Source organism: Pavona decussata, unplaced genomic scaffold, assembly GCF_977016875.1.
Source record: "Pavona decussata unplaced genomic scaffold, jaPavDecu1.1 SCAFFOLD_61, whole genome shotgun sequence".
Lineage (NCBI taxonomy): Eukaryota > Metazoa > Cnidaria > Anthozoa > Scleractinia > Agariciidae > Pavona > Pavona decussata.
Window position 1 is genome coordinate 2,959,336 of NW_028145482.1, and position 13,671 is coordinate 2,973,006.

Here is a 13,671-nt window from a genome sequence, read left to right on the forward strand (position 1 = left end):
CCAAACTGCAACATGCCAGCGAAGTGATGAAAGGTATGTCTTGTAAGAGACAGCGTGGAAAAAGAGCAGGACACATGGTAGGGGTTCCTTATAATAATAATAATAATAGTAATAATAATAATAATAATAATAATAATAATAATAATAATAATAATAATACAAGAAATATAAGTGATAGAAACCGACAATTCGGTACATTTTGCGCCATTATCAAGGTTACATAGGTAATGATAAAAGAGGTGATTTGTGAATAGGCTAAGTTGAAAGCGAATTTGCATATAAAAGTGCCAAGCTAATTACATGAATACTTTAGCACGAAGAGAATCAGACTGTACATTCAGTGTTGTGTTCTTTAGAATAATGCTTGTAACTAGATGACACTGTTTGACGGTGTCCCTCAACACGCTTGTGAAGGTGGCCCTTTGTGTACCCGACATAACGTGCATCGCACAGGTCACACTAGAAGAAATAAACAACGTACATAGCTGTGTTACGATGTAAGGCTACAAAGAGCGGAAATCACTATGAGATGACATTTTTATTTTGTATTGCTGCCACGTCTCTGTTAAAAAGCACTGGAAGTCTGCAGTTATCATACTGCTATACTTTATTGTGGCAGTACTGGTAACGATTTTCTCGGTCTCTAAAAGGTACAAAAATGCTCAACTTAAGATAAACTGTACTGAACCGTTTTGCCAACCCGTCAAACAAGCTTTTCTAAGCCTTATATTGGATAGAGCTTTGGAGCCAGATTGATAAGAGATGAAAGGAAGTTATGTCATTCAAGATTTATATGAGAATAATCAAAAGCACCAACTTTAGCTTCTAATCCTAGGCGAGAGTTTAAGGTTACTTTCTCTTGGTTTAGGTAAACAATTTAACTTTCATTTCCTTTTTTTAAAACATTGATTGTAAGGTATTTCTTAGCTCGGGACAATGATAATGCAATGCAGTAAGAACATTGTGTCAGAAAGAGACGCTGCCGGTGTTCACCACCATCGCAACAGTCATCTCTGCCAAAGAAACGTACGTTTCAGTTGACTTTAGTCTCAAAACAACAACAGGTCAGGCAGGAAATTTTCAAAAATCCGGGGGGCTCACGGGTATTGGTCAGCTTCCTCTTCAAATAAATAGCATTTTGGTTTAAGGAATGATCCATAAACCAAGGCCTCATGTACTTTGTTTGATAATAGGTATTTTCTGACGCATTTCCTGACGCAGATGATTGGACCAATCACCTCAGAAGAAGATGCTTAATCCGTATTAAGTGGACACCCTTTAGTAAGCGAAATTAACTTGCAGTTTCCATAATTTATTTCCCTTAGTTTATGTAAATACCTCTATTTAGTGTATGGTAACCTGCTATTAAGCAGACACCCTGTCTTAAACAAACATTATAGAACATTCCCTATGGGTGTCAACTAAATGTAGGATAATAGGCTGCATGTACTTTGCTGTTCTTTTTGGTGTTATTTTATTTCTTGCTGAGACCTAATGATTTTTTGTTTAAATCCGTCCTCACTTAAGTATTGTTTATAAAAAAATGATCAAGCCCTAGCTGTTCTACGCTGAGAAGCCCGCTTCTGCATTAGTGTTAACTGGTTCACATATTTACACTGGGTTGAACAAAGGAGATATAATGTGTTTATTACAAGTCAAGTTCAAGTTTGTCAAAATTACCTTTATGGGATTTTTTCCCGTCAAGCCATCATCCTTTTCGAAAGACCAGATCCCCAGCCGCCTGGACAGATCATGGCTACTAAGGGGCAGCTCTAGATCTGGCTGCCAAACATGCCAGCATAGGTTTATGGATGCCATGTACATGGGGGAGCAGTTTTTAAGTGTAACATCTTTGGAAGAACGTACCGCCATTTCCAATAGAATCGAGGAATTGTTTCCTGGCAGGATAAGGAGTCCGGAAATTTATTCTAAAGTCATGTTGCTCACCAGTGAGTTTAGTCATACCACCTGAAATTGCTGTATTTGATAATTCCCCTTTACTGTTACTACAATTTAGCATATTATTGTTTAAATTTACCTTGGAATAAAATATGCATTTTGGTTTAAGGAATGATCCATAAACCAAGGCCTCATGTACTTTGTTTGATAATAGGTATTTTCTGACGCATTTCCTGACGCAGATGATTGGACCAATCACCTCAGAAGAAGATGCTTAATCCGTATTAAGTGGACACCCTTTAGTAAGCGAGAGTTAACTTGCAGTTTCCATGATTTATTTCCCTTAGTTTATGTAAATACCTCTATTTAGTGTACGGTAACCTGCTCTTAAGCAGACACCCTGTCTTAAACAAGCATTATAGAACATTCCCTATGGGTGTCAACTAAATGTAGGATAATAGGCTGCATGTACTTTGCTGTTCTTTTTGGTGTTATTTCATTTCTTGCTGAGACCTAATGATTTTTTGTTTAAATCCGTCTTTACTTAAGTATTGTTTATAAAAAAATGATCAAGCCCTAGCTGTTCTACGCTGAGAAGCCTGCTTCTGCATTAGTGTTTAATGGTTCACATATTTACACTGGGTTGAACAAAGGAGATATCATGTGTTTATTACAAGTCAAGTTCAAGTTTGTCAAATTACCCTTTTTTGGATTTTTTCTCGTCTAGCCATCATCCTTTTCGAAAACCAGATCCCCAGCCGCCTGGACAGATCATGGCTACTAAAAGGGCAGCTCTAGATCTGGCTGCCAAACATGCCAGCACAGGGTTTATGGATGCCATGTGCATGGTGGAGCAGTTTTTAAGTGAAACATCTTTGGAAGAACGTACCGCCATTTCCAATAGAATCGAGGAATTGTTTCCTGGCAGGATAAGGAGTCCGGAAATTTATTCTAAAGTCATGTTGCTCACCAGTGAGTTTAGTCACACCACCTGAAATTGCTGTATTTGATAATTCCCCTTTACTGTTACTACAATTTAGCATATTATTGTTTAAATTTACCTTGGAATAAAATATGCTCATAAAAAGCAAACAATGTCCCTCGCAGTGCAGTCTGTTAATAAATTTTACACACATGCTTGGCTTTTACATAAAATTCATGTGCATGCACACATTACAGCTGAAAAGAAGCAAATTTTTTTTTGCTTGTAAGAAATATGATTGCTTGGGTAAGGATACAGAACTAATTAAAGTAATAGCTTCGTTGTGTTTAATTAAAAGCATATTCCAATTTGAACAAGTGCACCTTCCATTTAAGTCTTGTTTCAATCTTAAATAAATGTCTTCGTATTTATTGAGACTAATTAATGTTCATTTGTGTACCATTAATGGAACAGGTCATCAAACTAGCTGACTTGTGTGGGAGTATATTAACAACAAAGTCGCCCCTCTCATTGGCGACCTATTCTCTGGAGTCAATAACTCCAGCAGCACAGTTTCCAAGTTACAGGTTGAGCCTACTTGTCGTGCCCAAAGATCAAGTGTGTGGGACCTTTTTTCAAACCTAAAACTTGTTTCAAAGAAGCAGGTACTTGTAAACCAGTAATTGTATTTATTAAGTAGTGCAAATCATCTTTTTAATGGAGAGTTTTGAGGAAGAGGACAATTCTATAATTATAATTATAATTATGGTCCATTTTATAATAATTGTGTACTTAGTGGCACCAAGGCCTTAGAATAAAAGAGAGGCTTGAGTTGACTTAGTTTTCATTCATTCCTGTGTTATCCTCTGTGAAAGCAAGGGCACTATCTTCCGTCCGCTCACATGTAAGTCCTTCAGCCTTTTTCTCAATTCGTCGTCATGGCCAGTCACTTAGATAAAGATGACTTCATCTATGATGTTGAAAATTTGACAGACCTCATGGCCTCCATGGGAACCGAACTCCCTGAATCAACCGGTGCCCATCCTAAGAAAGCAAAATCCAAGACAACCTCCACCAAATTCGCGGGTAAATCAGAGGCACGAAACTCCAAGAAAGATTCTCCACCCGCCTCATCCCCAGAAACTCTATTGGAAATCGAGAAACTCAAGAATGACAACCTAAGTACTGAACTAGAAATAACGAAGGCCCAACTGGCGATGGCTAAGTTAAACAGTGCTACTCAGACGTCACAGTGCCACAGACATCTAAAGTTGCAGAACAGCAACTGTCCCTGCAGGCCGAACTGATATCTACACCACCTCCACTGCTCCATTCCGGGTGATCCCCGTGCTGAAGCAACTGTAGGAAAAGATGAAAAAACCGGATCTACCCTACCCAATAAATACATCTTCTCCTCAAAAGGTACGATACTTCATGATTCCTTAGAGCTCTCAGATTTCGTTAATGGGTTGTTAGAGTTCTGAAAGGAACAATCTGATCTAATAAAACCAGCCTTGATAACACATCTTCAACTTCTAAAGGAGTGTTCATCTACTTACACCTGGTCGAGTGTCGATAGCTTTCATTTAGCGATTGCTACTGCAATAGAACAGAATAGGCTATCATGGTCAAACTCTGAAAAAAAAAATCGCAAACATTCTTCACTCACCAAGATCTGCGCATCACTTTGTGGTCACGCTCGTCGGGCACTCCACGACAGCAGAGTCAAGCGGATCCGCAATCGCCCTTTCAGCGATCCTTGAACCGTTCTGACTGCGCACAGAAGGAAAGCTATTGCCAGGACTGGAACTATACTGCAAAATGTAGTTGTTCTGCTACGGCTACAACATATGCCACCAACCACCAATGTCGTGTATGCGACTCGGTGGAACATCCTATGTTGCATTGTGCAAAATGCAAATTTCCCATCCCCAGTCACGACAATTAGCTGTGTGGATTCCAGTCGAGACTGACATCTCTCGTAAGTTGGTCTCGCTGACTTAGTGAGATTAACTTCGCATTACAATTTTCAAGAACAGATTCAAGAATTAACAACAGCCTTTAACATTGAACATTGGAACTATTATCTGAACAATTATTCCGATGCTATTGTGACACAGTTTTTGCAATTTGGTTGGCCCATCAATTACACTTTGAGTCAGCTTCCGCGCTCAACAATTTATAATCACCCGTACGCGCATCGCAATCTGCAGCTGCTTTGCAATTACGTTTAACAACAACTTCCAATATCTTGCTATAATTGGCCCGTTTAAATTGAATCCTTTTAGTGTTGATTGTGTTGTATCTCCTTTACAATGTGTTCCAAAACGTGACTCCAGTGTCCCACGTGTGGTTCATGATCTCAGTTTTTCACCTGGACAGTCGGTTAATGGTGGCATGATGCCCGATGAAAACCTCAACGAACCTTTCAAATTGCCTTTGCCCAGGATAGACAGACTTACCGAGTTTATTAATCTCAAGGGTCCTGGTTGCCTTGTTTTTAAAAAGGACCTCAAACGAGCCTACGGACAAATTCCTGTGGATCCGCACAATTATCATCTTCTCGTTTCTCAGTGGATGGTCAGTTTTATTTTCACACTGCCATGCCTTCTGGTTTATGCTCAGCTACTTTGGCCGGCCAACGAATGAAAGCTGTCGCGCATATTCTTAACCAAGAAGGAATTCTCTTAGATGTTTATATTGATGATTTCTTCGGCACTGAAACCGCCGAACTTGCCACTTGATCGTATGACTCATTTATTTTCCGAGCTCGGATTGCAATCATCGCTTTCTAAAGATACTCCCCCCACGCACACAATAACCTGTTTAAGAATATCTGTGAACAGGCTAACAATGACATTGACAATTCCCGAGTTCCGCTTGCACAAACTTCAACACCTTCTTTCTTTATGGTTGGATAAGACCCATTTCTCTAAGCGCAAATTGCAACAACTTCTGGGCAAACTGGCCTTTGTTACGGCCTTCACATGCCTTCAGTTGTCATTTAATCAATGCCCTACGTGCCTGTTTTGCGAGTCCCAGACGTCAGTTATTTCCTGTCAGCGATGTTATGCGTGAGGATCTTATCTGGTGAAAACGTTTTCTTCAACACTACAATGGCGTCTCAATGATCCTGAATGCTGTCATCGTGTCTGATCTAGAATTGTTCACTTGTGATGCTTGTCTTGACGCCTGTGGTGCGGTGTGTTTTGTTTTGTATTATCTTTGGCAGTGCGTAAATGCTTTGTTTATCATTAGATCGCCATGTTGAAATGCTTTCCTAAATGTGTTTCACAAAGGAAATCTATTTTCGAACAGTGCTTACCCCATTACGCAAAAATAATTCAAAATCCACTTAGTTTCTTTATTGCGACATGGGTGAGAACTGTTTGCCAAAGTACCAAGACGCGCTGTGATCAAAAGGCGTAGAATAGAAGGGCAACAAATCGATTTTTCATTGAGAAAAGTTTATCTCGAAACAAGCCATTTCCTTCCCTGCAACACGATTTGAATAAGCGAGAAATGAGGATGAGAACTGTTACGCATTAAAAGAAAACAGCCTCTATGTCACGCACTGCGTGACTTACAGCTTTACTGGCTTTCAAGAGAGCGGTCTTTGTATGAAGTGCAGTTATTTTCCCTTACGGTTAAGTGAAAAGTTACAACCACGTTAATGAAATAATGTGACCGTGTTGCTTGAAGTTCCTTATGCTACTAGTAGTTGGGGAGGGAGAAGTAACTGTAGTAGAATTAACAAGAGAGAGACAGTGAGTGGTTTTTTCATCTGTTTTCAGTTGTCATTGCATAGGGGGAGGGGGTGGGAGAGAGAAGTAAAGTTCTGTCGTAGAATTAACGAAAGAAATAGTAAGCAAGTGGTTTTTGCGCTGTTTATGTTTGGTTTTCTCAAGGAGTTTTGTCCACGATTGTAAAACTGCGAAACGTTTTCAAAACCAGGGAGAGCAAAAATTCGGACAAATCCGAGTGAAATCGAAAACCGGGCTGACATAAGTCAGTTATGCTCTCAGCCCTTTAATTAAGTACTGTATTTTTTGTCAGCAGTCGTTATAATCTAATTAGTGTTATAGGCGTTGCAAACCTCAATTTTGTATTGTTAATAGTAAATTGATTGTATGTAGCTTTTCTTTTCGTAACTTCCTATTTTCTTTCTACATTGGCTGTATTTTGAAAAATGTAAGTAGTGCAAGTTAGGTTTAGTTATTGTAAGTTATGTTACGGTATTCAAAGAAACGCATGGTATTGTTTAATTAGTAAGAAATGTTAGTATTGGAATAAAATTGCAATAAAAAAAACATTTATTGGCCTACAAAACATGTACGGCCCCGGAGTTATTGGATGTCAAAATCAACGCCAACACCCTCAAAGGAATGGGCAACAACAAGAACACACAAGTCATCACAAGCCAGAGCCAAGCGGAAGTTCAAATATTCGCAAGTGTTGGTTGCTATGGAGTGATGTCATAATCCGCTGAGATTCAATTATCACCTTCACAGCTCTTTTGATTGCTTGCTGTTATTTTATGTACAATATTCCTGTGCAGTGCAGTCTGTTTATTTTGAGGGCTGAATCGGCTATTTGACCTTGGTAGTCATTGAGAGGTTGGATTTCATATGTATAATTGCGTAGCAAAAATGGTCAAGGTTAATTCTCCCGTGGGTGAGTGCAGACAGATATGGAAGGCTTTGAACTTCGAAGCGCTTAATTGCAGCACCCCACTACAACAAAAATTTCAAAAAACTGGTTTGTCTTAAATGAGAAGATATGCGACGTTCGTGTTGGCAAATTTCTGTCTCATTGCCTGTTAGTGGCAAACTTTCCTACTCAATTTGCGATGGTACAGCTCTCTGATTTTAAAAATGGAGGGAATTTTTATCGGCGAGGCGTGCAGAAAGAAGAAGGGCCCATTGCCTCTACCTTTGGCTTTGTTTCTGCCATCCTTTGGGAGAAATTCAAGGCACAGGAAATAGACAAGTATCTTTGGCTGGTAAAAGAAATAAATTCATTGAATTTTAATACAAAGTTGAACGAAATTGAAGACCACGAGGATCAAGCAACGTTGAGCGATGCCTCTGAAGAACTGCAAACTGTGTGCAATGCAATCAAAGGTGTTGAGGAGAAAAATATGCAGCTTAAAGTGGATCTTGAGCGAGCTTGAGACAGATCATCAGCAATACAGCAAGCAAATAAAATAATGTAAAATAAAAGGGAACGACTAACAGATTACACCTTGCTAGAAGCAAGTTCTTTGGACATCGTTTACCGCTCTTTAATCTTTCCAGTAGGAACTCAACTGAAATACAGCTAAAGCCTACTCCTATTTTCATTAATAGAAATGTGTTGCGAAACCAAAAGAAACCATTTCTTCCGTAGTTAAACATGGCGGCAAGGATATCCTTTGCTTAATTACGTTATCCAGGGCGATAAGTTTACTCCTACTTAATTTAAATGATTTGCCGAAAAGTAACCACAAAAACCTTGTTCCTGCTAACACATTTTAGTAATAGTGTGGTTGCGAACACCCAACATTCCTACGTGATATGTATATAAAAAAGCGGTTTTTTTTTCGGGATTCTAGACTTCGAAATTTTACCCCCAGCTTTGGCGCTTCGCAACTGCCTCTGTTGTCTGAAAGTCTGGCTACGTACGGGTCTGATGTCTATATCTTTCTGATGGAATAATATTTGAATCCTTTCTTCAATTTCAGAATTTCACTTGGTCTGGACAAGCGTTTTTGATTTTAGATTATGTCCCGCTAAAACACTATTATTTACAATGCTAAACGTGTTGATACAGTGGCAGTGGACTTTGCTCGATTTCTTGCAGATATGTAAGGAAAACCAAGATAAGACCCGATAAGAGTTTAACAAGTCTGCATGCCACACTCCCTGTAATTGGCTACATGTGTGCGTACATCGATGCGGCATTTTGACGTTTTTAGATTTTCGGTCTGATTTTCAGTCTGACAAGCATTTTTTGCGAGATTTTTTTCATAGATGGATCTTTATGGAAGATATCCTTTTTCATGAAATGAAATTAGTTAAATATACATGTATTTCATACATATCCTTTTTTTGTCACAAAATTGACAAGTTGTCAACGGTTCAGTCTCATGTATGTCAATAAGGTAAATTTCTGGCTTGCTTTGTTGATAAGTTTTTTCGGGGAAGCCCCTTTTGAGGGTCTCTCAGAAAAAGTAGTTATTGAAGAAAGTTTCCTTAGAATGCCAATCTTAGAATTCGAAAACCTTCCTCTGTGGCTATCAAAACTGAGATTTTTTATACTCTGTCAATGCATAAATTTATGTTTAGAAAGTATGAAAAAAGCCGAATTTATCATGGCTGTGTAATTTTTAATCAGATTTAGATTTTATGTTTTTACTTTTTATTACATTTCATAGCTATTTTTATTTTAATTAATTATCATTATTATTTCAACTCAAATTAAGTTTATTATATAGGGCCTCTATGGATAGCAGTTATTTTGTACAAAAACTGAAGGAGTTACTCTATCAAAAAAAAAAGGTTTATCTTTTTTTTACACACAGTTTAAGAGTCATTGTCTGAGAAAACCAGGCAGAGGTGAAAAATGGGGGTCGGCCGATTTCCTTCAAACTTTCACCTCTCTCCTCCACAGAGGCTCCATCAGTGGAGAAACGTAGAAGAAAGGAGGGGAAAGGAAGGAAAACGGGGGAAATAAAAAATCGGGGGCGTGCGGGGGGCGATGGGAAGGGGAAAAAAGCGGGAGCCTCTGCCAGATAATGTTTTCAAAATGGCGCCCGATTTCCGAGGGAGACTGGACCTAACTCTACTTCTTCATGAATATTCACAAAATGGCGGAACATGCAGTACCACAAGAACAGGAAATTTTCTCTCTTTCTGAGCGCCCGTTTCAAATGGCGAGACAAAACAGTAAAATAGTATGTTTTAAATGCTTTGAAGATCAACATTTGGTAAATTTTTTCGTCGAGGGAGCGGGCTTAAGCCAGCATTTCCGCACGATGCATCGCAACTGCGATGTTGACATGGCAAAATGTTTGGCCATTTTTCAGGAGCATCACGCCAAGGAAACGGCGAACGCAGTACGACAGTTAAACACATGTCGATTGAAATCGGTGAGTGAATTTTCGTTTAATTCATATCAAGGAAACTGTGAATATGTTTCCAGTAATCTAAAATTTACAATTATTCTAACAATTTAGGCCGTCATAAAAATAAGTTGTTTGCTCATATTTTTCAGTGCACTGATACGGATCAGAATTCTATACTTAGGTCTTTAAAAGAATATTCAAAATCGTCGAGATCTTTGTCTGGTTCGGCCATAACCAGAGAACCGCAAATCCTGCCAGAGAACCGCACGTTATCTGGCAGAGGCTTCTCTCCTTTTCCTCTCCCTTCCCAGCGTCCCCCGCGCGCTTTGATATTTCTCTCCTCCAGACTCTACTCGTTTAATTTCCCTCTCCCCAGGGTTTCTAAGAAGCCTCTGCGGAGGAGAGAGAACTTTCACCATTTAATGTCTGTCCAAAATGATAATGAGTGATGCTATTGAGCAATTCTCCTGCTGTTGCATTCCGTAGTTTGACCACCCGCCTGGTTTTGACCCTCACTGACCCTGATGTCACGCAAAATATATGCAGAATTTGAAGGTCAACAAAATATATTTTGCTTCATTTCTGGGTACATATTGATTGTTTCTATTGTTTACCACCTAAAAAAAGTTGTTAACAGAAAATATCCCGACTTAACATAAAGCTTATTTTTTTATAGAATTTTGCAATTTCCTTGCGATCGCGAAAATGTCTTGGGCCAAATGTGAGGCAATTTCGAAACTTTTTCTCACAGTTGCAGCGTTCCTTTTCAAAAATTTCATGATATTTTTTAAGCCAAACATCTGTTCTCCCAAAATCAGTAAACTCTAACTTGAGCCATTAAAATGCGTTTGCATAAGCCACGCTCAAAGTCAAAGATGACTCGGTATTTTTGCTAATACAGTTTCACAGCGGGTTTTTCTTTATTTCATCTTCTTTTTTTTCTTTTTTTGTACTCAGCCAAGAAATGGAAAAAGCTTTAAAGCTCACGAAATCTTGGACATTCTCTCTAAAGATCAGCCAGGCGAGGTCAAGTGTACTTGTCAACCCATGAAAGTGAAATATAATTCGGCTTTCTTGATTGACATTCGAGTTGTACCCCTCGGTGATTTGCCAGCGGACGGAAATGGTTGGTATGTGAACAATTGACAAGTGACGCACACGTATCCGTGTTCTTCCCCGAAATGGCAAAAAGGGAAACTCCTGTTTAACATTCAAAACAACAAATGATTTCCATATAATGCATGAATACAAGAAATAAGGAGACTTAAGTCAGATAATACATTATCTTAATGACATTAATGGTGATACTCTCAACAATGTTGCGTTATTACAGTACACGTTTACCCGGAGGGAACACGTCCTTGCCCCAGCTTTTCACGGTAATGCAGAAAGAAATAAGGTTTTCACCAGAACAAAATTATCTGTTCATCGAAAACTGCAAGAAAATCGCATTACCCTGTAAGCGAAGTGGTAGCAAAAACAAGGCGAGAGCTAGGAGGGCCTCTTTCCGTAAGTTCAGAGGCTGACATGTCCCGTGGGAGGACTCAGGCATGACATGAAACAGGCGTGTGCGAGGTCATCTTGTTCAGAACGCAGATCCAGAGAAACAGATGAGATCACAATTCTTAATTGCTTTGCTCATACAGAAGGAAGGGACTTTGTACGAATGCAAGAGTTATCAGGGGAGCCCCTAATTTTATTAGGAACCGACTATCAAATTGCTGACTTGTTGCGATTCTGCACGGAAGATCTGGATTTCAGCCACCTGTAAGTCGAATTAACGTTCAATTCTGGAAATTTCAGTGGAACACCAACCTCTTACAGAAACGTACTTTTAAAATCTGTCAAGACTGGCAAATGTCCTGTGTTCATTGGACCTGTCTTTATCCATCACACCAAATCTAAGCAAACTTACTTAAAGTGTTTTAACAAACTTAAGAGCATTGTACTAGCACTGGAGGATCTAGTGGCTTTTGGGACGGATGGCGAACACAGCCTAAGTGAGGCACTGTGCACCTGCTTTTCTAAGGCGTTACATCTCTGCTGCTTCCGTCACTTCAAAGACAACGTAAGAAATACTCGGGAAACAAGAAGGATGGACCTACCATCCAGGCCTCCTAGATTCAAATTGTCAAGATGACTTTGATGCAATTCTGTTTTCACTTAAACAGCCTTGATCAGGAAGGGAAGGCATGGGAGATGGGGAGTCCAAGTTCTACGATTGGATAACGGAGAGGGCCTGTATGATGAAAAGTTGCAGGAATGCTGACGTGCGAACAAAGGCGGGCCTTGGTTCGGCTCCCAATAAATTTTACACCAATGATCGCGAAAATACAAACGGCAGGCTCAGAAAGAAAACCCATGGCAAAGAGTTTGGCGAGACTGCATTTGCAAAAGCAGTGAAAGAAATGATCGAGGACGACCAAGAAGCATAGGTCATTTTAGCACCGAAAGGCCTTTGAAAGGCCTTTTCACCTGTCATTTGCGACATCCATGTGCAACAACATTCGTTTACTGGTATGCCTTCACTCCAATATTCTGTACCCCAAGGTTTTCCCCTGCCGCCCAAACCTGCCATCCCCGAATCTTCCAACCCGTTTTTTTAATGAATTCAAAAATTATTGTGAAGGAAGTTTTCAAAAGAATACACAATGTATTAATAGCATGGCAGTCATTGGACGTTTAGAGGTGGACTGGTATCCAAATATATACTTGGATGGTACCAAGTGTTGGAAGTTGGGAAGAGAACAAAGGAGATAATGCCATCAACCCTTGTCTAGTAACTAACCATACTAGGGAAATGCTGGATGCAGAATACGCCAGGTGGTTGCCTCCACTGGTAGGACCTAACAGTAGGCCACCCAGAGGAAGATCTGGGGCCACCAGGGTATGGACTGGACTACCATTGCGCAATGCCAGGGCGAGGCGTAGGACTGCTTACGCCCGAACGCAGCGATCTTTCAGATTATCAAGGAAGCGCTGTGCTCGCTACGTCCTTTCCAGTACCTGGGAGGAGCAACCTTTCCCAGTACCTATGGCCATACAAGAGCCGTACTGGCGTGGCATATTCCAACAGCCATCCTTGCACGACGATCGCAGACCTCCTCTAAAAGGGCCGGTTGAATGGGATCTGGTCAAACCTATTACCATCGAGAATGTGACCAGAGCAATCAAACGAATGTCTGACGGGGCCCCCGGGCCAGATTGCCGATCCCTTAGTGACTTGAAATGGCTAAGGCGTGATGAGGTGGCGGCCCACTTTAATGTGTGGCTGCTGGCAGGTAATTGGCCTTCACCTCTCTGCCGCGGGGAGACTGTCCTGATCGCCAAAGAGCAGGGCACCACGTCACCAGAGAAACACTGCCCGATTACAATATCGGATACCATCTTGCGCTGCTTCCATAAGATCCTTGCTTCCCAGTTAGAGGCAACTCTACCGTGGAACACGTGCCAAAAGGCGTTTATGAGAGGGGATTGCGTGGCTGATTGGATCTGGCTTCTGCAGACGACCATACGCCAACATCAGAGGACACTCCGACCGCTAAACATCGCCTTTCTTGACATTAAGACAACCTTTGAATATGTGGGCCACGAGAGTCTCTTGCTCGCTGCTGGGAGGATGGGCGTACCACCCCCTTTGTTGGGCTATCTGGACAAGCTCTATGGGGACGCCTGGACATACCCAAGCATTGGCCCTGACCACAGTGACCCTATCAGGGTGTCGCAGGGAGTGAGACAGGGCAAT

At 40.5% G+C, this 13,671-nt stretch overlaps 1 pseudogene; it reads left to right on the forward strand.

Moving 5' to 3' along the window:
- The first annotated feature begins 3,759 nt into the window (after nt 1-3,759).
- On the forward strand, nt 3,760-4,769 carry LOC146479105 (uncharacterized; annotated as a pseudogene).
- Nucleotides 4,770-13,671: the final 8,902 nt, after the last annotated feature.